The 24,021-nt window shown below is 41.5% G+C and overlaps 1 protein-coding gene across 9 annotated transcripts in view; it reads right to left on the bottom strand.

Annotated features, from left to right (window-relative positions):
- r3hdm2 (R3H domain containing 2) overlaps window positions 1-24,021 on the bottom strand; it is a 417,793-nt gene that overhangs the window by 326,291 nt on the left and 67,481 nt on the right. The window contains exon 1 of one of the 9 annotated variants that reach the window (XM_087985517.1): window positions 11,959-12,203. The exons of the other annotated variants lie outside the window; for them this stretch is intronic. The gene's annotated coding sequence lies outside the window, so the exon portion shown is untranslated. Of the gene's footprint in view, window positions 1-11,958; window positions 12,204-24,021 lie in introns of those variants that run through there. 9 annotated transcript variants of the gene reach the window in all.

The following is a 24,021-nucleotide window of genomic DNA, read 5'->3' as shown; positions in this document are numbered from 1 at the left end:
CAAGTGGAAATGTATCCTATGTCTATGCTATTTTGATGGTCTTTATCAGGTCTGCCCACAATCTTCTCTTCTCTTGGAAGAAAAAGTCTGTTCATTTATTTTTAAGGAAAGGCATAACCTCTCAGTTCTAATATTACCCTTGTAAATTATTTTTGCTCTTTATCCCCACAATATCTTGACATCTTTTTATAACACTGAAACCACAACAAGACACAGTACTGCAAGCGTGGCCTAACCAAGGTCCAAATCAAGCCATACCTGATAAAGTTTCAGTTGCATCCCTGGATTATAATATGGAAGGAGGCACCTTTTATAGATATCACCACAAGGTAATCCATTGGATATGCTCTCTAAATAACTCTAGTGCTATATCTTCAGCCTCTCACGTTTGCGTAAACTGCTCAAGATAGAATTGCAACACTGACCTTGATATTTAAGGGGAGACAGAAAGAATGTGGGACAAGATGAAAACGGCCAGAGAATGTATCGAGGTCAAGATTAGAGTGGTGCTGAAAAAGCACAGCAGGTCAGGCAGCATTGAAGGAGCAGGAAAATTGACGTTTTGGGCAAAAGCTCTTCATCAGGAGCTTTTGCCCAAAACGTCAATTTTCCTGCTCCTCGGATGCTGCCTGACCTGCTGTGCTTTTCCAGCACCACTCTAATCTTGACTCTGATCTCCAGCACCTGCAGTACTCACCTTTCGCCTCGGGAATGTATCAAGGCTAGGAAAATCCAGCACAGGCAGGCACAGCCAGAGATCAGTGGGTTTGTTCCCAGCAAATAGGGGGTGGGGGGAGGCATTGGTATTGTGACAGGCTAGTAAAGCTACATTTCTTTTCCGGCTGGGTTTCCCCAAAGTTGCTGTACAGCAACTGTTAAACAAATAAAACTCCTATTGTACTACGGGAGCTTGATTTAAGTATAGCAATGGTGACCTTCCAACATGACACACATACACAAGACCAATCATCGTAAGAATAGATTAAGTTGCACTTTTCAAAGTGATCTCCTCACCTGCCCACTGGTCTTCACAATCTGTCACTGGGAAGGAGACAATACCAAGGCTAACCTGTCTTTTGGGGTACGATGAAATATCTGGTATGGAAGCAAGTCTATTTTCATCTTCGAACGATAAACTCGTTAAATCGTGCCTAATGTGAGCAACAAGTCAATCTCAGTAGACACTTCCATTACCGTCATGGGGCCCATAAATGACTTCTTCAGCTCCCCACAAAGTTCAGGTGTAGGGCTCTTGTGGTGCAATGGTAGTGTCCCTACTTCCAAGCCAGAAGGCCTGTGTTCACTTCCCACTTGCTCCAAATGTATGTCATAACATACCTGAACAGGCTGTTTGGAAATATCTTCAACCTTAGATGTGGCCGTCAAATGAAGCAGGTAAACCTCACTGACAGCGTCCAAGATTCACGGATTTCATTGCAAATTTCCATAAGAGGGAGTTATGTCAGGATTCCTGCACTTGATCATTACCCTGCATACATAAGGAACTTCAGGTGATAACTGGATCAAGTATTGCTGCCTTGTTCGCAAATGGTCCCATTGACCAACTCTGCTCACCCAGGAAGAATGCTCGCAGATGTTTGGGGGTCAGTACGAAAGGAGCTTCAGAGGGTTGTGGTGGGGGGGGTGGGGGGGGGGGGGGGGGGGGGGGGGGGAATAGAAACAGGAAATTAAAATAAAAACTATTTTAGTGGATGCAAATATAATGGTCTTTCCTCGATCAACAGATCAAATCTCTCTGCTCTTCCTTTATCTCTACTTCTGACCCTATAATAGATCTCATAACTGTGGCACAACATCACTATTTAAACTGTGAATAAAAGAGGCCAAATCAAACTGGACAGGGTGAATGGAAAAAATATATTTAATATAAACATTAAAAATCAATAGATCAAAGTATTAGGGGAAAAAGCTATTACAACACAAAAGCAACATCGAAATTGTTAGATTACTGACAATGAACACAAAATTTCAAATAATGCACTTCTCCATTCTCTTTTTCAGCCTAGATTTAAATGTGTAGTGGGAATTGATTAAAGGAATAAAGACACATCAGCACTATTTTCTGCCTTACTTAAAGGATTATTAAATTTTGTTGAAGATTCTTACTCTACTGGGGCAACTAGCTGACCTACAATGTGCAGCAATTAAAACATTTGCTCTTCAACTCTGCCTCTTGTTAGGCTGCTTCAGTGTATATGGACCCCTCTTACCTAAGAAAGTGTTTTGTGCTGAAAACAAGTATAGTGTTCCCACGGCCTGTCCCACCAATGGCATCCTTGTCACAGTGCTGTTTTTGAAAGGAAGAAATGGCTTGCCCCAAAGATTAATTGGCTCTTCATTCTGTGTCCTGTGTGTCAGTCTTTAACTGCAATTTGGCTATCACACAAAATTGCGTCTGATTGGCTACTCATTGGTACTTTCATTTAGAAAGGCCATAAAATGATTGCTTTAGGGTTCTTGCGGCAACGTGGTAATGTCTCTATCTCTGAGCCATGACATCTCTGAACAGATTAGAAAATATTTGTACAATGGTTGCTACTAGCCATGGACTATTACTAGACCAATGCAAAAGGAGACACTGTTCTAATGTTTGGATAATTTCAAATTGTTGAAGGCACAACACAACAACTGTAATGGATAGTTGTGTTATACTCAGTTGGATAAACTGAAAGCATAACCCCCCCCCAACAAAATGTGCCTCATCAAAACTGACTCAAAATTTCAGCTTGGTTAACTAATAATCAACCACACTCCCAAATCTAAACTAGTTTGCTCTTATCCTATTGTTAGATTGATATTATACAGTTTTGTTCAACAGATTCCTTCCACCTTCCTGAGCAAGAAGCAGTAGAAGGCTGACACAGGATGCACCACATCTTGACTCATCTCACATTGTGACTAAGACAGAACTGCAACACAACTGCAGTAATACAAATTTCTATTACACATCCAATTTCAGAAATTCTCATTAATTCACTCATTTTCTGTCTTAATTTAATTCTAGGTCATTTGGCAATTCACTGACTTGACCTTTTCATAATAGTCCGAATGATTTTTTGGAGGAAGCTACTCCCCAGTGTTCAACTGCCTGGGGCTCACTCACACAGGCAACGTTATGAACTGACTGTTGCAGCATCCATTTGCTCTAGGTACTTAGTAGTGGGCGGCACGGTGGCACAGTGGTTAGCACTGCTGCCTCACAGCGCCAGAGACCTGGGTTCAATTCCCACCTCAGGCAACTTACTGTGTGGAGTTTGCACATTCTCCCCGTGTCTGCGTGGGTTTCCTCCGGGTGCTCCGGTTTCCTCCCACAGTCCAAAGATGTGCAGGTCAGGTGAATTGGCCATGCTAAATTGCCAGTAGTGTTAGGTAAGGGGTAGATGTAGGGGTATGGGTGGGTTGCGCTTCGGCGGGTCGGTGTGGACTTGTTGGGCCGAAGGGCCTGTTTCCACACTGTAAGTAATCTAATCTAATCTAATCTAATCTAAAAAACCAATGTGTGTGGTACAGATTTAAACACAAATAAAATCAACTCCAAGTCTACTGGTCAGGAGGTGGTCAGACTAATGCCAGAAAACTTTGCTTACTTGATGGGGCACTGTCTCAGCTCAGCGCTACTGCAGCATAAGATTATTGATTATGAAATGGACTTGCTAGATACAGACCAATTCAATGGATTTTTGGATTTTACATAATGGAGCTACAGATTTGACCAATATGACTATTAGTTGAGGAGAAAGTTGCTGTATCACAGCAGGTCCTTAACTCATATAGACCAAAGAGTCTAAGTGCCATATTCCAGTAAACAAATTCGTGTTAAATTAAATACAGGTTGAACAAATAGTGCTGTATGTCAGAGTCATGGACGGTCCAACCCATCCATGCCAACCAGATATCCCAACCCAATCTAGTCCCACTTGCCGGCACTTGGCCCATATCCCTCCAAACCCTTCCTATTCATATACCCATCCAAATGCCTCTTAAATGTTGCAATTGTACCAGCCTCCACCACTTCTTCTGGCAGCTCATTCCATACACGTACCACCTTCTGTGTGAAAAAGTTGCCCCTTAGGTCTCTTTTATATCTTTCCCCTCTCACCCTAAACCTATGCCCTCTAGTTCTGGACTCCCCCACCCCAGGGAAAAGACTTTGTCTATTTATCCTATCCATGCCCCTCAATTTTGTAAACTTCTGTAAGGTCACCCCTCAGCCTCCAGGGAAAACAGCCCCAGCCTGTCCAGCCTCTCTCTATAGCTGAAACCCTCCAACGCTGGCAACATCCTTGTAAATCTTTTCTGAACTCTTTCAAGTTTCACAACATCTTTCCGATAGGAAGGAGACCAGAATTGCACGCAAAATTCCTACAGTGGCCTAACCAATGTCCTGTACAGCCGCAACATGACCTCCCAACTCCTGTACTCAATGCTCTGACCAATAAAGGAAAGCATACCAAACACCTTCTTCACTATCCTATCTACCTGCGACTCCACTTTCAAGGAGCTGTGAACCTGCACTCCAAGGTCTCTTTGTTCAGCAACACTCCCTTGGACCTTACCATTAAGTGTATAAGTCCTGCTAAGATTTGCTTTCCCAAAGTGCAGCACCTCGCATTTATCTGAATTAAACTCCATCTACCACGTCTCAGCCCATTGGCCCATCTGGTCAAGAACCTGTTGTAATCTGGGGTAACCCTCTTCGCTGTCCACTACATCTCCAATTTTGGTGTCATGTGCAAACTTACTAACTATACCTCTTATGATCGCATCCAAATCATTTATGTAAATGACAAAAAGTAGTGGACCCAGCACCGATCCTTGTGGCACTCCACTGGTCACAGGCCTCCAGTCTGAAAAACAACCCACCACCACCCTGTGTCTCCTACCTTTGAGCCAGTTCTGTATCCAAATGGCTAGTTCTCCCTGTATTCCGTGAGATCTAACCTTGCTAATCAGTCTCCCATGGGGAACCTTGTTAAACGCCTTGCTGAAGTCCATATAGATCACATCTACTGCTCTGCCCTCATCAATCCTCTTTGTTACTTCTTCAAAAAAGTCAATCAAGTTTGTGAGACATGATTTCCCATGCACAAAGCCATGTTGACTATCCCTAATCAGTCCTTGCCTTTCCAAATACATGTACATCCTGTCCCTCAGGATTCCCTCCAACAACTTGCCCACCACCGAGGTCAGGCTCATTGGTCTATAGTTTCCTGGTTTGTCCTTACCACCGTTCTTAAACAGTGGCACCACGTTTGCCAACCTCTAGTCTTCCGGCACCTCACCTGTGTCTATCGATGATACAAATATCTCAGCAAGAGGCGCAGCAATCACTTCTCTAGCTTCCCACAGAGTTCTAGGGTACACCTGATCAGGTCCTGGGGATTTATCCACTTTTATGCATTTCACACATCTTGGCACCTAACTTGTTAGCATGGCTAATGGTCACTCAACAGCACTACTCCATTTGGCTAGCTTGATTACACTAGTTTCCAGACCGACACGAAGTGCCATTGTGTTTATACATGTTCCACCATGCTGGGGATGACGGCTCAGTGGTTAGCACTGGTGCCTCTCAGCACCAGGGACCCAGGTTCGATTCTAGCTTTGGGTAATATTCACCGTGAAGTTTGTATGTTCTCCCATGTCTGCGTAGGTTTCCACTGGGTGCACCAGTTTTCCTCCCTCAGTCTAAAAATGTGCAGATTGGCCAAGCTAAATTGCCCAGAGTCCAGGGATATACAGGCAAGCAGGTGAATTAGCCTGGAAATACAGGGTTCTGGGAGGGGATCTGAATGGGATGCTCTCCAGAGGTTCAGTATGGACACGATGGGCTGAATGGCCTCTTGCCATACTGTAGGGATTCTATGATCATGCACGTCTGCAGTGATTGAGATAGCTTAAACATGCATATTCATATCCAGTACGCTCTTTCCAACACCCATTCTTTCTATCTATTGGTGCACAGATTATTAAAAGTTTCATGCTGATGCTCTGTAGCTAAACATCTGTTTCAATATAAAATCTGATACGATTTACATCAGTTTAAAATGTTTGGCTCTCTTGCATATTGTAGTCACAATGTTACTGCATCAAGCTACAGACTCTCTCAGGTAGGTCTCAGTACAAATAATACAAAGTTCAGAATTAGCAGCTCTGCACCAGGATTTGGAATGGGAGTTATCCTATGCATGAAGATAGCTGTACATTCTTTTTTAAGAATGAATTCTTTGAATGTGGGCAACAGGTACCACTTATTGGAGATGCCCATTTGCTCCGAACATATTGAAATTCAGTTGCATTGTGTAGGACTAGACTGACGTGTCAGCCACGTTCATTTCCCTTTAAGGATTTTGTGAACAAGTTGAGTTTTCTTTGAGCATATCATGATCCAACTTAAATAGACGTACATTTGATATGGAACACTTGGGTGTCAACTATGGCTTAGTGGGGAGTACTCTCACTTCTGGGCCACATCCTACACCAGAAGTCTGTGCACCTAATTTAAGCTGACACAAGGGCTGATTGAGAATACTGCATGCAATTAGAGTTGCAATCTTTTTGAATAAGACATTAAACTAAAGTTCAATCCGCCCTCTTAGGTCTCATGCCACTACTTCAAGGGGAACTCCTGTATCGTTCTCCATGGCTTTGTTAACTGTCACTCTTCAAATCAACATAACTGAAGCAAATTATTTGGCCTGTATCTTGTTTTTATTTCTTGTGTCATGCACAAATTTTCCATGCCCTTTCCTGCATTGTGACAGTGACTACATTGCAGAAAGTAATTTAAGCACTGTGTGGTGGCTTCTATCACATAAATGCGAGCTAACTTTTGGCTTTCATATTGGCCCCCAAATCCTCTCCATAATGTTAAGGAACTGTGGAAGAAAACTTTCCATGCAAAAATGTACAAACTCCCAACAGTGTAAATATTGGTTGAAAACGTGAGAAAGTAAAAGTAGCACCCAAAAACTATTCATCTTAAGAGCAAAATACCTTGTTGAGTGTGGCAGGAACAAAAAGAGCACAACTTGACTCTTTGCATCATACTTGAATGCATTCCTTATTTTAGTCAATACCTCCATCTGGGAATTTTTCTCTTCACCCACGGTGGCACGGTGGCACAGTGGTTAGCACTGCTGCCTCACAGCGCCAGAGACCCGGGTTCAATTCCCACCTCAGGCGACTGACTGTGTGGAGTTTGCACATTCTCCCCGTGACTGCGTGGGTTTCCTCCGGGTGCTCCGGTTTCCTCCCACAATCCAAAAATGTGCAGGTTAGGTGAATTGGCCACGCTAAATTGCCCGTAGTGTTAGGTAAGGGGTAAATGTAGGAGAATGGGTCTGGGTGGGTTACGCTTCGGCGGGTCGGTGTGGACTTGTTGGGCCGAAGGGCCTGATCCACACTGTAGGTAATCTAAATCTAAAACAAGTACATAATGCTGCTTTTCAGTATTGTGGTAGTCATGCACTTTGGCCTGTCTTTTTATCAAGGGGTATTATCCAAGCATTCCAAGGCACTTTATAGAGGTGTTACTCAACTCAGGAAACGCTGCCTCTATGATATTGATTTTAAGTCAGGTATTAAGACAAGAGAAAGAGGTCAAGATACCAAGGTGTCTATGGAGAAAATTGGGTGATAATTGTGGTTTGAGGTGAATGTGAGGTGGCAATTGCTGAAGCAAGTTTAGCATTTGCCGGTTTACACACCGGATTGTGGAGGAAACACAGTATCAAAGCTACAACAAAAACTGCTGTGGTAATACCTGATCTCTTACATGCCTGTGAGACATAGGCTACCTACTCCAGACACATTAAACAGTGTCACATGTTCTAAATGCATCTTGTGTGGAGCCTAACAGTTATAAAATGAGAGGGGTAGGTGCTCAACACTGAAGCACTTCCAAGAGCAGAAATAACTGGAATTGAAGTATGGCGAAAGTGAGGACTGCAGATGCTGGAGATTAGAGCCAAGAGTGTGGTGCTGGAAAGCCACAGCAGGTCAGGCAGCATCTGAGGAGCAGGAAAATCAACATTTCGGGCATAAGCCCTTCAACAGGTAGGGCTTTTGCCCAAAACATTGATTTTCCTGGTCCACGGATGCTGCCTGACCTGCGGTGTTTTTCCAGCACCACACTCTTGGCTGAATTGAAGTATTCCCACCATCAGCTCAAATGGAGTGAATATGCAGTATATATGGCTGACAATAAAAACTCTGAAGGCAGTCACGACTTAAACTTGAACACTGCGTGAGGTGAGCCAAGAAGAAGATACAAAGACTCCTTGAGGTGAACCTCAGAAAACTTACTGGGAGAAAAATGCACAGGAAAGATCTGCCTGAAGAACAATCTTAAGTAATGGTGTTCCTTCCTTCAAACAGCAAATACAGGCAGCTAAGCACAAAAGACAAGCTACAAAGATGGTAGTCCCACCAGAATCAGACAATTCATTCTTGACCACGATGTGGAAAGCCACGCAGGTCTGTAATTGGGCTCCACAGCCCACATCAGAACACACAACAGATGACTCGATGCATATAATCAGTCATCTTCAGGAACGAAGGGACACTGAGGATGACAACAGAATGTCAGACAGAAATGGGTAAATAAACAAATTTTAACTTACTTCAAATTCAAAAAAATATTCACACGCTGCAACTCTGAAATCAAATATCACACAAGTAGTAGGCACATACTGAGACTGCTGCAAGAACATCCAGGCCCATTAAACAGTCTGCAATTGCACACATCTGTTTGTGTCAATATGATAGACATTTTTATCACAAGTTTATATGTATAACATAGACCAATACATGCAAATGGTGTGACATGACTCAAAACTGCACATAACAATTGTTCTAAGACATGGAATCTATTTGCAATATATGACTCTACGACTCTATTTCACGGAGTTGTGCAAGTAGGATTTGCATCCCTTTGAAAACCAGCATAGGTGACGCCATTCATCTTTGATGTCTCATTTCCTACTTGCATTTCCTTCCCATTTTTGTGGTCATCTGGCTCTCTTTCCCTTCACTCAGGCCTGGCTCTTGCGTTCATTAAGATTTCAGGTGAAAGGAAATGCAAGCAATAGAAGGACAAATCAGCAGCAGTCCCACAGGGCAGCGTGGGATGCTTCAGCTCACGGCAGAAAGGCTGCTGATGTGATGTGGTTGGACAATAAGGGAGTCGGCAAGGTGATATTTCAAAGCCACCCTCCATAACAACATTCCATCTCCAGAAAACAGCAATTAATTAATCAGAAAACTGATCGGGAAGGTGACCAAATCATCTAAATATTAAAGCTTTTAACCAGCCTATAAAATTAAGATAGTCTTTCATTACACAATTTGTCCAAAATGCATTTGCTGTGTAGCTATAATAAGTGATGTGATTTTAAGAAATACATAACACTTCAGAATACTCCACCATTCATAACATTTGATGAATAAACTTAAAATTTCAAGAAGATATTTCTGCTTTTTACACAGAAATGCTGCAGCAATCCTTGCAGGGCTCATTGAGAAGAATATTAAAATTTCTAAGATGCAAGAGCTCACAGTTAGGAGGTGCTTCCCTGAAAACAATACGCCATCACTTTCTAAAAATAACAATGGATTTAGACAGGGGTTTCACTGCAATTCTCCACTAGGTAGCTCCCTGCTCATTGGCGTTTGGCATTGGCCAATCATACTCTCGTCTTTACAGCAACGCAAGGCAGTTAAATTAACTAGTTGAGGGGATTCTTCCTGTTGCGATATTTCACAAGATCAGAGAGAATCAAATGTCACTGTCTCTATTATACTCAATAAGGACTCCAGAAGGTACTTGTGAAAAAAAAAGTAAAATCTGAATCTATTAATTAATTATTCAGTGTGTCAGAACACATTCCTCAAAGCCACTAATAAAAGTGAAGTGAAATATTCAAACAAATAGGGTCACCAAGAACATTATTCGATACTGAGCCTCACAGGAGGTCATAATTTAAGCTAATAGCTGGAATTTTCCCTCACTAGTATTCATTTGTTGAAATCCCTGTAACACATGAATAAATAATTCTTCCACTCATTTTGTTCATTCAGTTGCCTGCCTTGCTGTGACCTACTTATAGAGACCCTTACTCCATACAGTATCAAGACAAACCAGGACTGCAGAACAAGTCAGCTGCATTCATACTAAACAGAACACTTATTTTTGGAAACAAAGATTAACCATACAGTTTTAATTTGTTTTAACAAAATGGTACAGAATTTTACTGCAGATGGCTATGGACAAAATGTCAATTCCCGTGCACTTAAATCTAACAGCATTGCTCTCTTATTTCTTAAAAGGCCAAAATAACAACTTAAATTACCAAAGTCCTGCAGTCCAGTGTTAAACATTGCAAAGATTGAGCAGAACTGTGAAAATATATCTAGAAAATACTAATTCATCCAGAAGCTTCAGTGCTACTGACAAAGGTATTACAAAGCCAAACTGACATGGCATCCGACCAATATACAGTAATGGCCTTTCAGCTGCTCAGGCCCCAGGATGCCAAACAATAGAGAAATCACAAAACTCTCCATGGTCACAGGACTACATGCCACAATCGTTTAGTAACTTTAAATCAACAGCATTAAACACCACAGTCTTTTAAGTATACAATGAACACTTATGGATTATTACTGAAAGGGGACCATATTTGTCAATGAAAAACTCAGCCTGACTGAACCACACTTTGGATTGCTTAAGCAATTAAGAATTGCAAACTGTACTTTTACTGTACCTCAGTATATTAACATCATCCTTTTTTACAGCTTTGCATTCACTTGCAAGTGAGAAACACTGAAAAGTGTTTGAGACACAGGACTGATAATCCCATAGTACTGCAACTGCAGTCACACTGTTATACTCCACTACTGCATTTTAAAGAAGAAAACAACAGGGCTGATTGCATCCTCAAACATTTCTATTATGGAGGAGACTTTTACAATATGGGCATCTTACAAATGATATGTATGCTTGTGCCACATTTGTAAAGAAAGATGTTGGATTTGTATACCTTACCAATGTACTTAAAACACTTTTTAAATGCAAAAAGCAATTTTAATTCTAGCTGTAAATACACAATAGATACAAAATACAGTCACCTATTTTTGATGCATCAGCACATAAATAAATGACAATTAACCTCCTTTGCACAAATGCTACTGGGAAGTTCCCATTATTTTAAATTAACAACAACCCTAAGACAAAGCAGGCCTTTTTCGGTTCCAATTATAGAACATGATTTTCCTTATGCACTAACAGATGCTGATCATGTATCACTGGGAAGTGAGAGATGCTGGACACTTACTTTACTCCACCTGAAATAGAAAGAAAAGTATGGAATATAATGGCTGCAAGTTTCACATGGATGTCCTTTAACAAGGCTTAAATGGTACTCAGTAACATTACAAAAACACATAACCGAGCAGCTTTAAAAGTCAGTCAGCATTTGGTACTGGTACACATCTGGCATTTCATTAAAAACGAATACGCACTGAGGAAAGTATTGTCACAACGTCCAGATAATCAAGCTTGCAACTTGGGGAGAAAGGTGAATGAGAGAAGGGAAGAGAAAAGTGAACCAGGGAAAGAGACAATCCTACAACAATATATAAAACAATACAGCAATGTGCAATATCTTAACACCAGGTGCCTCTCATATAACATTCACTGCGATACATGTCATTTTGTGGATTTCAGGCATGCCACATTTTAAAATGTTAATCAAATTTCTACTGTGGATGACACAGAAAAATATGTCTCAACAGCTTGCTCCAACATTCAAGGATAAAAAAGGATCTATATTTCACACTGCCTTAATATACTGCATCTAAAATTTCGAAAACAAACCAGTGTCAGCTGCATTATCAAACAACTAGAAGAGCTTCTAAAAATTTAAATCAACTCACCACAGCATTATGTGAAGCCTTATATTGAAGGGACATTGTGCTTACAAAAAAGGGAGTCTTCCTTATTCAAATCAGTTGCATCATTACATGCTAAGCATCCAGCTCACCAAACCCTCCACTCTGAGAATGCCCCCATTAGCACTATGACAAGACAATTGTTCTTTCGAGGAGCTCAGAAACAGACTTCGTCCAGCTGCTGAATGAGAGGTCACCGGGAGCCGTGCCAAAATTGAACACTTCACAGATACAGATACACTACGTTCCTTTTTGTCAGAGCGTCACAGTGCACAGCTATTCCTTCCTGTGCTTATTTTAGTCCACACGAGATGATTTGCCGAAAATCAATGCAGAGCCTTCTCTGTGCACTTAAAAAATGTTTCATTCAAACTGACACAGCAGCTGCTGTTAGCACTGTTCACAGACTTTCCCATTTGTGGAAAGCAACAGCTTCCCATTAGATGTTCCTCTGCCTTAATAACTCCTCACTACAAAATTGTTACCATTCCAAAGTATGTCAAATGGCTTGAATATGGCAACCTCTCAAGAGCAGGACTGGAACAGTGAGAATGTAAAAAGGTGCAAAGAAACACCAACTGGATGAGCTCCTCCCATATTATATCTACGAATCAGCCTGCACCTGAACATCTTCGGACACAACTTTTCTCCTATCAAACAGGAGCGAGCACAGAGCAACACAAAAATCCGTGCCCTCTTTTAACATGCCATAAAATCTTCAAACCAAAAAAAAACCTCAGTGCCGCAAGACAGTAACATCAGATTTGGGGGGCTTGGACATAAAAATACTTCACTATGGAATTTATCTGGAGGGTCTACAGAAGCTCCTTGGTTCTTTGTAAAACTTGCAGGTAAAAAGCACTTCAAATTCAACAAACATTAAATCATTGATCTGAGTGTGGCAAGAATGACAAACCAATAGCAGTCAAGGGGAAATCTAGAGAAATAGGAGGGTGAAGGAACTAGAATTAGCTGACAGGAGACTTGCCTGCATGCATGAAAGGGAGTTATGAAATGGTTGGGCCAAATGGCCTGCTTTGTGTATTTCTTTATTCAGATAAAACCATTGGTTATACAGAAAATAAAGCCTCCTCTCAAAGACAATATTGTGTGACACAGGCCTGACCAACAAGCTAAGCTTTTGACATATTTTACATTTTAGACAATTAACAGTGGAGTTATGGGCACTTTCAGATACCAAGGAAGCATTTACACCCAAAGAATATTGTTTTTAATATCACACACAGTTGGTCAAAAGTATAGCAAATGAGACTGACCTCATGTCAAGGTCAGCCAGGGCCAACTTCTCGTCTATGCTTTCTCTATGTTCCCAAAGGATGCTTTTCTCCAGCAAGTCTGCTTCAGTCTTTACTAATGGGATTCCCCCTCCCCAAATGCATCAGTAGAATATGTTCATAAGACTGGCCAGCAGTTGAGGGCCAGGAAGGTTTCAGTTTAATAAATGAGAATTAATATACATATCTCAATGGTAAAGTATGATGATCTCCAAATTTAACAATCTCCCCTTGACATTCAACAGTATTACCATCACTTAATCCCTCACTATCAACATACCATCAACCAGAAACTGAATTGGACCAGCCACATAAATACAGATGGACTCGTGGTTATTGATTTTTGAGGGCTCTTGTGGCGCAGTACGCTTCTGGGCAAGAAGACCTAGATTTGAGTCCCACCTGCTTCAGAGATGTGTCACAACAAGTTGATTAAAAATATAAGTGAGCACGGATACAATTGCAGTTCAGAGCCAGGAAATCCTGCGGCAAGTAACTCCCCTCCTGATTCCCCAAAAGCCTGTCCACCAAGAACAAGGCACAGGTTAGGAGTGTGATGGAATACTCCCGACTTGCCTGGATGAGTGTAGGAGAAAGTGAGGACTGCAGATGCTGGAGATCAGAGCTGAAAATGTGTTGCTGGAAAAGCGCAGCAGGTCAGGCAGCATCCAAAGAGCAGGAGAATCGACGTTTCGGGCATGAGCTCTTCTTCAGGAAGGATGAGCGTAGCCCCAACACAAGCAGCTCAACACCATCCAAGACAAAAAGCCTGCTTGATTGACATCCTCTCCATCACTAGCATACCATTGTACTCACCACAGCAATCTACAAGATGTAATACAGCAGTTCAGAAGACTCCTTCAGTAGCACCTTCCAAACCCATGGCCTCAGGGGAAGCAAGTGCACAAGAACACCACCACCTGCAAGTCACTGACCATCCTGACAAGAAAACATATTACCATTACCTGCAGTGGCACTGGGTCAAAATGTAGAACTCCCTATGTATCGATGCATCATTAACATATGGACAGCAGCTTCTCACACCTCCTCAAGAAGTATTAGGAAGGGGCAACAAATATGGGCCTTGTCAATGACACTCATGCTATGAATGAATATTTTTTTCAAAACTCCCCATGATTAGACAAAATATTAGAGAACAAAGTGTTGCCACAAAGAGGGATGACCATGAGAAATCAGGTGCACCAGCAAACTTGAGTAATAGTATCAAATTTGTCCACTAGTTACAAGTGTTGTGCTGGAACAGAGAAGGGTCTGGGCTTTACATCAATGTTCCAAATCAAACCAAGCCTTTTTGAAAATCTCTGCAAATCTTCCTCTATTTACAAAAAGGTTGCAGTAACCTAATGGAGTTCGAACTCCGAGTCGATATACCTGAAAAGAATCAGGGTTAGCCTCCCAATCAGCACTTTGGGGAAACTAAATCCAGATCTTTATCTAGAAATAAACGAGTGATATGTTGCGCAAAACCTAGTCCCTCATCGCCATAAGCTGTAGCATGATCAAGACTGACATCAAGTTCCTTATTTAATTCTCATTCTCCAAGAGAAGTTTACAATATAGCAAAGACAAGAAAGGTAACCCTAAATATATTCACATGGCAAGAGGGGCACCACTGGCCAACACCACCAATCGTTATTGGTTGAAAATGATTTGAAGGTGATCCAATGAAATATGATGCACCACTCCTGCATGGGAGAAGTGGGCAAGATCAGATCCCAAGGATCTTTCCAAAGTCATTTTTCAACTGACTGTGGAGAGATACATATCCACGGTCTAACAATTTCGCCCCAGCTGAGACAGAAACGGTCTCTGCTCTCTTGCCTTTGTATAAGGGAGATCACGCATTCTGTGTGCGCAATACTATCAGTGCACCACCCTCCCATTCTTAGAAGGATGCCCACAGTTTTGTTTTTAAAGAATGATGAGACAGAATACAGGAAGGAGATAGAATGCTTGGTGTTGTGATGCAAAGTTAACAATCTCTCAATGTCAGCAAAACAAAAGAATTGATCATTGACATCGGTAAGAAAGGAGGAGGACGACATCAGCAGAGCTGAGGTGGAGAGGGTCGAGAGTGTTGATAACCAACTATCTATCCTGGATCACTTCTGTGGATGCGATGGTCAAGGCAGCACAACAACGCTTCTTCCTTAGGACACTAAGGAAATTCGGCATGTCCATAAGGACCCTCACTCACTTTTAAAGATGCACCATACAAAGCATTCTATCCGGGTGCATCACTCTGCCCAAGACCGTAAGAAACTACAGAGAGTTGTGAACACAGCCCAAGTCCATTATGCAAGCCAACTTGCCATCCACTGACTCCATCTACACGTCCTGCTGCCATGGAAAACCAGCCTACATCAAAGACTCTTCCCACCCCGATTATGATCTCTTCCAACCTCTCCAGTCAGGCAGAAGACACAAAGGCTTAAACACATGCACCAACAGGTTCTGGAACAGCTTCTTCCCTGCTGTTGAGACTGCTGAATTGACCTTTCAAATCTAATGCAGATTTTGCTTTTGTACACCTCCTGTAAACCATAACATTGTATGCCTTGCACTGTTCACCCTATGGTCTGATTGAACTTGTTTACTATGATCTGCCTGTACTGCTCACAAAACAAAACTTTTCACTCTACTTGGATACATGCAACAACAATAATCAAAAGTAAAAATCAAATCAAAATAAATTCTGAACTTCAAAGCCTCAAGCATACAATCTGGTTTCTGTGACTAATAGGTTAACATTTACTAGTATCACAGGAAAGAAGTAGGAATAGTAATGAACACAGCAAAAAAACGCTCTTCCAGAACATCTTTTAAATTAGTTTCAGCTCATGATTTAAGCAACAGAAAAAAAAAAATCATGGTCCTTCAAGGTTCAGTAGTTCAATATTGTTAATTATTAATAAAGCCAAAAAATAAACAGGAGTCATCTCACTTTCACAGAGCATGCTCACAATGGAGCTAGCAACTGTCTTCAACTACATTCATTTGGTGGCTGGCTGCAGTTTGCAAGGAACCAGTTCTGTCAGAACCTAATGCAGAGTTCAACAAGCCGAGACAAAGCAAAATCTAATTCAACTAAATATTTAGCATGAATTACTTAACGTGTGAACTGATGCAATGTTCAACTCAACAATCCGATCCAATCAAGATCGTGCTCTTCGAATTCAAAAATGTCAACACTTCTCTGTGCTGATTGTGCTACATCAGAATCTAATGTTAATATATACCAAAATGTTGAGAACATTCAAAAGCAACAAAATCAAATACTTTAACAGAAGTTAAATTGTTTGACAGTGCAGTACAAAGGCCATAACACTTGCAAAGGAGCAACAATGACTTGTTGGGCCGAAGAGCCCGTTTCCATACTGTCGGGAATCTAATCTAATCTAATCTAAAAACAATGACCATTATTCTGTTCACACTTTGTTTAGATGGTTAAAAAGCGAGCATGTCGTGGTCAGTATGATTTCCTATCAACACACAAGAAAGTCTTGAAGTAACTGTTTTGGTTCAAATTACCATCACACATTTGGAGAAGACTATAATCAGCATTTAATAAATGACCTGCTCGCTAGTGCTAAGTTTGGATTCCGCAAGAACCACTCAGTTACTGACCTCATTAGGAGCCGTGATTCAAACATGGACAAAAGAGCAGAATTCCAGAAATGAGGTGAGAGTGACTGTCCATGATATCAGGGCCACATTCGTCAGAGTGTGGCATCAAGGAGCCCTAGCAAAACTAAAGTCAATGGAAACAGGGGAAAACTTTGGTGGTTGAAGTGTAACTGTTACAAAAGACAATGATTGTGGTTGTTTCAAGTGAGTCATCTCAAATTCCAGGGTATCACTGAAAGAGTTCTTCACTGTGGTGTCCTAGACCCAAACATCAGTTGCTTCGCCAATGACCTTCCCTCCATCATAAGATCAGAAGTAGGAATATTCGCAGATGATTGCACAACGTTCAGCACTGAAGCAGTTTGTATCCATTCACATCACGACCAGAACAACAGTCAAGAGAGTCATACATAAACAGATCCTTCAGTCGAACCTCGCCAAGCCGAACAAGTTTCCCAAACTAAACTAGCCCAATGGGGAGGTGAGGGCTTAGTGGTATTATCACTACACTATGAATCCACAAACCTCAGTAATATTCTGGGAACCCGAGTTCTGGATGTAGGGTTGCTTGCTGAACTGGAAGGTTTGTTTTCAGACGTCTCATCACCATACTAGGTAACATCATCAGTGACCCTCCAGATGAAGCACTGGTGGCAATGGCGGCAATGGCCTGTTTTCTGTGCGCGTTTAGGCTCCCTTGGGTTGCTGATGTCATTTCCTGTTCTTTTTTCTCCCACCCTTAAGGAAAAAGAACAGGAAATGACATCACCAACCCAAGGAAACCTAAACACAAAGAGAAAGCGAGCAACACCTTCGGTGCGTCATCTGGAGGCTAACTGATGATGTTACCTCGTGTGGTGATGAGACGTCTGAAAACAAATCTTCCGGCTCAGTTAGCAAGCCTATATCTAGAACCTCAACCTGAGCTACAAATCTTCTCAGATCTCTCTCACCGGAGTTCAAATTCTGCCATGACAGGTGGTGGAATTCAAATTTAATGAATATATGGAATTAGAAGTCTAATGATGACAACAAAACCACTGTCGATTGTCAGGAAAAGCCCATCGCATTCACTAATGCCCTCTTGAGAAGGAAACTGCCATCCCTAACTGGTCTGACCTACATGTGACTCCAGATCCACAGCAATGTGGTTGACTCTTAACGCAATTAGGGAAGGGTAATAAATGCTGGCCTAGTCAGTGATACTACATTCTGTGAATAAATTTTTAAAAATGCCCTTGCCTTGAAACCTTTCCTATTCATGTGCCTGTCTAAATGTCATTTAAATATGAGAACTGTATCTGCATCCACCACTTCCTTTGGCTGCTCATACCACATACGAATCATTGTGTGTGAAAACATTGCCCTTCAGGTCCCTTTTAAAATCTTTCCCCTCTCACCTTAAAAGGTATGCCCCCTAGTTCTGAACTCCCCTATCCTCGGAAAAAGACCTTTGCTATTTATCTTATCTATGCTCATGATTTTATAAATCTCTGCAAAGGTCACCCTCGGCCTCCTATGCTCCACTGAATGCATGACTGGGCTAATAAGTGGCAAGAATAGACAAGTGTTTGGATGAAGAGTAGGAGAATAGGTTTGGAGAGGTGTGGGGGGGCATTGGGTGTTGGGTCTGGAGGGAGAGGGACATGGAATGGGTCAAATGGAAGAGAATGAGGGCAGGGGTGTCTGGAGGGAGTGGGAACCAATGGATCTGAACAGGTTGATCAGAAAATATCCTACAATGAGCTCACTGTCAAAAAGGAAAGCCCAATTCAACTGTGCTCGGAATTTGAAGGTACCATGGTGCTGAATCCTTTGGCTCAGGAGGTCCTTGCCTGAGTAGTTTGCACCGGGGAAAATCCTAAAGTCCATGATGAAAGATTTAATAGAGTACTTGGAAAACAGGATCAGAAAGAGTCAGCATGAATTTTTCATAGATTTAACGAGTCGAACGAGAAGGGGCAGCCAGTGGATGCGGGAGACTTGGACTTTCAGAAAGCTTTTGATAAGGTCCCTCCTAAGAGAGTGTGTAAAATTTAAACACATGGGATTGAGGTAGTGTCTTTTCCCTAGGATGGGGGTTTAAAGACTAGGGGGCACACTTTTAAGGTGAGAGGAGAAAGATTTAAAAAAGACATGAGGCATTTTTCTTTCACAGAGGGTGGTTCACGTGCGGAATGAGCTTCCTGGGAAAGTGGTGGATGTGGGTACAATTACAACATTTAAAAGACATTTGGATAGATACATAAATAGGAAAGGTTTGGTGGGACATGGGCCAGAAGCAGGCAGGTGGAACTAGTTTAATTAGGAATTATGATCAGCATGGACTAGTTGGACCAAAAGATCTGTTTCCGTACTGTACGACTCAATGACAACCCAAGGCCCGACTTTTAATTGCGATAAGTCCTGCCCTTGTTTGTTTTACCAAAATGCAAAACTTCGCATTTATCCAAATTAAACTCCATCTGCCACTCCTCACCCAATTGATCAAGATCTCTTTGTAAACCTTAGATAACCACCTTCACTATCCACTATTCCATCCATTTTGGTGTCACTCACAAACATATTGACCATGCCTTCTATATTCTCATCTAAACCATGTAAATCACAAACAAAAAAGTGGACCCCAGCACTAATCCCTGTGGAACAGCACTGGTAACAGGCCTCCAGTCCAAAAATCATCACTCCCTGTCACTTGCCGTTAAACCAATTTTGTATCTAATTGGCAAGCTCACCCTGAATCCCATGTGATCCGATTTACTAATTAATCTGCCATGTGGAACCTTGTCAAAGGCTTTACTGAAGTCCCAAGTAAACAATCCACCACTGTGCCTTCATCAATCTTCTTGGTTACTTCCTCAAAACAAAACTCAATCAAATTTGTGAGACACTATTTCCCTCGCACAAAACCATGTTGACTATTCCTAATCATTCCTTGCGTCTCCAAATGCATATAGAGTCTAATCGTTCATAATCACCTCCACCAACTGACCCAAAGTCAGACTCACGGGTCTATAGTTTCCAAGCTTCTCCTTACATCCCTTTTAAATGAAGGCACATTAGCCACTCTCCAGTCATCCGGCACCTCGCCTGTAGTTATCGATAATACAAATATTTCTACATAGGGCCCTGCAATGTCCTCCCTAACTTCCCACAATTCCCTGGGATACAATTAATCAGGTCCCAGAGATTTATCCACTTATATTTTTTAAGAACTCCAGCACCTCCTCTTCTGTAATGTGAACCATTTTCAAAACATCAATATTTATTTCCCTGAGTTGTCTAGCCTCCATTTCTTACAGGAAAAAAAATGACAAATATTTATTTACTATCTCTCATCTGAGGTTCAATACAAAGATGACCTCTTTGACCTTTAAGGGGCCCATCTCTCTCTAGTTGCTCTCAATAGATTTGTAGAACCTCTTTGGATTATCCTTAGCCTTATTTACCAAGGCTATCTCATGTCCCCTCTTTGCCTTTCTGATCTCCCTCTTAAGAATGCCACTACACTCTTTATACTGTTCAAGAAATCATTTGAACACTTCCTATACCTAATACATGATTCTTTTTTATTCCTGACTAGAACTGCAATATCTTTATTCATCCACTGTTCTCTAATCATACCAGCCTTACCTTTCACTCTAACAGGAACATAATGACTGAACTCTCATTATCACACTTTTGAATGCCTCCCACTTATCAGATGTCCCTTTACCTGCAAACAGTCTACTCCAATCAACTTTTGAAAGTTCTTGTCTCATACCACTAAAATTTGCCTTACTCCAATTAAAAACTTATGTTTATCCTTTTCCATTACTATTTTAAAACAAATGTAATTATGATCACTAGACCCAAAGTGTTCCCCCTATTGTCATTTCAGTCACTTGCCCTTCAAATAGAATGTTAAAAAAAACTGCCTTCTAATTGTACAGCTTTTTTTTCACAAAAAAACTTGAGCCATCCATATGCCAGCCTCTCCAAAAACTCTGTTAATTTAACTCATTTGCAAAAAATTCACACTAGTTTTGTTTTTTGCCTTTTTTTGCATTTTTGTCTATAAAAGTGAGCCTCTGGAATTCTCTACCACAAAGTGGTTGAGGCTAAAACATTGAATGTTTTCAAGGAGTTTAAATATAGGAGTTAGGACGAAAAGGATCAAAGATTATGGGGAGAAAGCGGGAATAGGGCACTGAGTTGGATGATCAACCATGACCAAACTGAATGGCAAAGCAGGCTCGAAGGGCAGAATGGCCAACTTCGCCTCCTATTTTTATGTTGTGTGCGACAGATGAAACACCTTTTGATACTGACCCAGTGTTAACAGACACTATGATACAAGCTGTGTCCATAGGGTTCCTGAAGAAAATTGCAAAATTTGCTTGAGAGTTAACATCAGAATGTTTGCCATCGATACATAGCAAGCAGCAAATTAAGGTCAAAAGAGGAAGCCCAGAAACTAAAGAGTGCATAGTGGCTGGAAGTTGCAGATTCCTCCATCACACTCCCTGGCTATATTTATTGACATTACATGGAGTGCATCAAATTAGCTGAAGACTGGCATCTGTGATTTTGGGAGGCAGCCAAGATGGTCAACCACTCAGCTGAAGGATGCTGCATAGTCTTCTGATATGGCAGCCCTCTCCATAAAAGGGAGGATGGGGATATCTGTGGAGCAACCAGTGAGTTACGCATTATTTTACAGAACGGAAATAGGTCATTTGTGTTAAGTTGTCTACCACCATTAACAACAGAATGTCACAGGACTGTTGAGCTTAGGTCTGATCTGTTGGTTGTGGAATCTACCAGACCATAAGAAGTAGGCTGTTCAAATTATAGAGTTTGCTCCAGCATTCAATGCGATCATGGCTAAGCTGATAATCCTCAACTCCACTTTCATACCTTTTCCCCATAGCCTTGAATCCCTTATTGTTTAAAAATCTATACATCTCAGCCTTAAATACACTTAACGACCCAGCCTCTACAACCCTCTGCAGTAAAGAGTTCTACAGGTTCACTACCCTCAGAGACAGAAATGAGGTGGAATTTCTTCTCTGTCCTCACAAAGGGAAACAGCATTTCCATATCCACCCTGTCAAGTCTCCAAGATGATTAGACATTTCAATACGATCACTTTGCATTCTTCTAAATTCCAACAATTACAGGCCCAACCTACACAACCTCCCCTCATAAGACAATCCCTCCATACCTGATATCAGCCGAGTGAGCCTTCTGTGGACTGCCTCCAATGCAAGTAGATCATTCCTAAGATAGGGAGCCCAAAACTGTTCACAGTATTCCAGCTATGGACTAACTAGAGCCTTGTGTAGCTTTAGCAAGACCACCCTGCTTTTACATTGATTCCCTGTGAAGTCAAGGCCAACATTACATTTGCCTTCCCCATTACCGCCTGAAATTGGATGCTAGCTTTTTGTGATTAATGAGCAAGAACCCCTAAATCTGTGCTGTAGCTTTCTGCAGTCTTTCTCCATTTTTATAATATCCTGCTCCTCTATTCTTCCTGCCAAAGCGCATAGCCTCACATCCCCACACTATATTCCATGAGCCAAGTTTTTGCTCATGCACTCACCCTGTCTATACTTTACAAACTCTAAGTCATCCTCAGCACATGGTCTTCTCAATTGTATTGATGTCAACCACAAACTAGGCAACAGTACATCCACTTCCAAGTCATTCATCTAGATTTTAAATAATTGCGATCCCAGCGGCACCGATCCCTGTGGCACCCCACTATTTACAGGTTGCCATCCAGAAAAAGTCACCCTTCTTCCACCTCGGTCTTCTATTAGTTAGCCAATTTTCTACCCATGCTAATATTCGACCTCCAACACCATGGACTCTTATCTTAAGTAGCCTAACATGTGGTACCTTATGAAACACTTATGAAAATCCAAATACATCACATCCTCTTTATCTCGAAGTTCAAAACACAAGTCAGGAGTGTGATAGATACTGCCTACTTGCCTGGCTGAGTGCAGCTCCAACAACACTCAAGAAGCTCATCATCATCTTGGCCAAAGCAGTCCACTTGATCGACACCCCTTCCATCATGTTTAATATTCTCTTCTACCATTGGTGCACCGCATGTGCAATATGTGCCATTTACAAAGGTGCATTGTATAAAATCCCCAAGCATCTCTTTGACAGCACCTCCCAACCATTCCTTCCCGTCCCGACAACCTCCTCCACTGAGGTGGTCAAGGGCAACAAATACATGGAAACCGACCGGTTCCCCTCCAAGCCATGCACTTCCCTGGGATGGAACTATATTAGCGTTCTTTCATAAGCGCAAAGTCACAGTCGCCCTTTTACACACTATGGATGTACCATGGACCTCTGCAGTTCAAGAAACTAACTCACCATCACCTTAAAGGACAATAAATACTGGCCTTTTCAGTGACACTCACATCCCATGAACTAATTAAAAATGCCAAGAAAGGATCCGAAATCCAACCATGCTGGTCACAGACATCATCACCAAGAGTCATACCCTCTCAAAGGTTAATTGAAGTGAGCATGAGATATAAACCACATCTTTCCAAAGCGGTGTGTACTGATCAGTAAGAGAAGGGCAACATCAAGCAATGCAAAATTCACCTCAGTTGTTGTCAAGGGATTTACATCCTATGCCAGGAATCAATACAGAAATGGAGACATAAGAAGGTTAGAATATAGTACGCTTGGTAATTCAACCAAGATATTCTGTAGAACTCATCAACAAATGATATGTTCAAGCTAGTTGTGAATATTGTAATCAGCAAAATCCTACAAACCGCATTTCCAAGCCTAGCAAAATAAAATCATCATGCCAAATTTCCACTTAAACAATCTAAATTTTATAGCAGCATAGGCAACTCACTTCTCATCTCACTTCCCTCTTAAAATATTAACCTCATCTAATCTAGATCGCATGTATCACCCAAACAGAACAACCAGCTAGTGTTTACCCCTTTTAAAACATTGGAGACATGCCCTACTTTTCAAGTGCAGGTACGCAGTCTTTTAAAACTAACACTTTAGAAAATAGGCAACACTATAGGAGCTTTTAGGTTTTTTTTAAAATGTGTACTGGCACTATCATTTTTTT

The sequence above is a fragment of the Chiloscyllium plagiosum genome, unplaced genomic scaffold (assembly GCF_037043375.1).
Source record: "Chiloscyllium plagiosum isolate Xiang-an unplaced genomic scaffold, Cpla_swu_hap1 HiC_scaffold_53X, whole genome shotgun sequence".
NCBI lineage: Eukaryota > Metazoa > Chordata > Chondrichthyes > Orectolobiformes > Hemiscylliidae > Chiloscyllium > Chiloscyllium plagiosum.
This window is presented reverse-complemented; position numbering and strand designations above follow the sequence as displayed.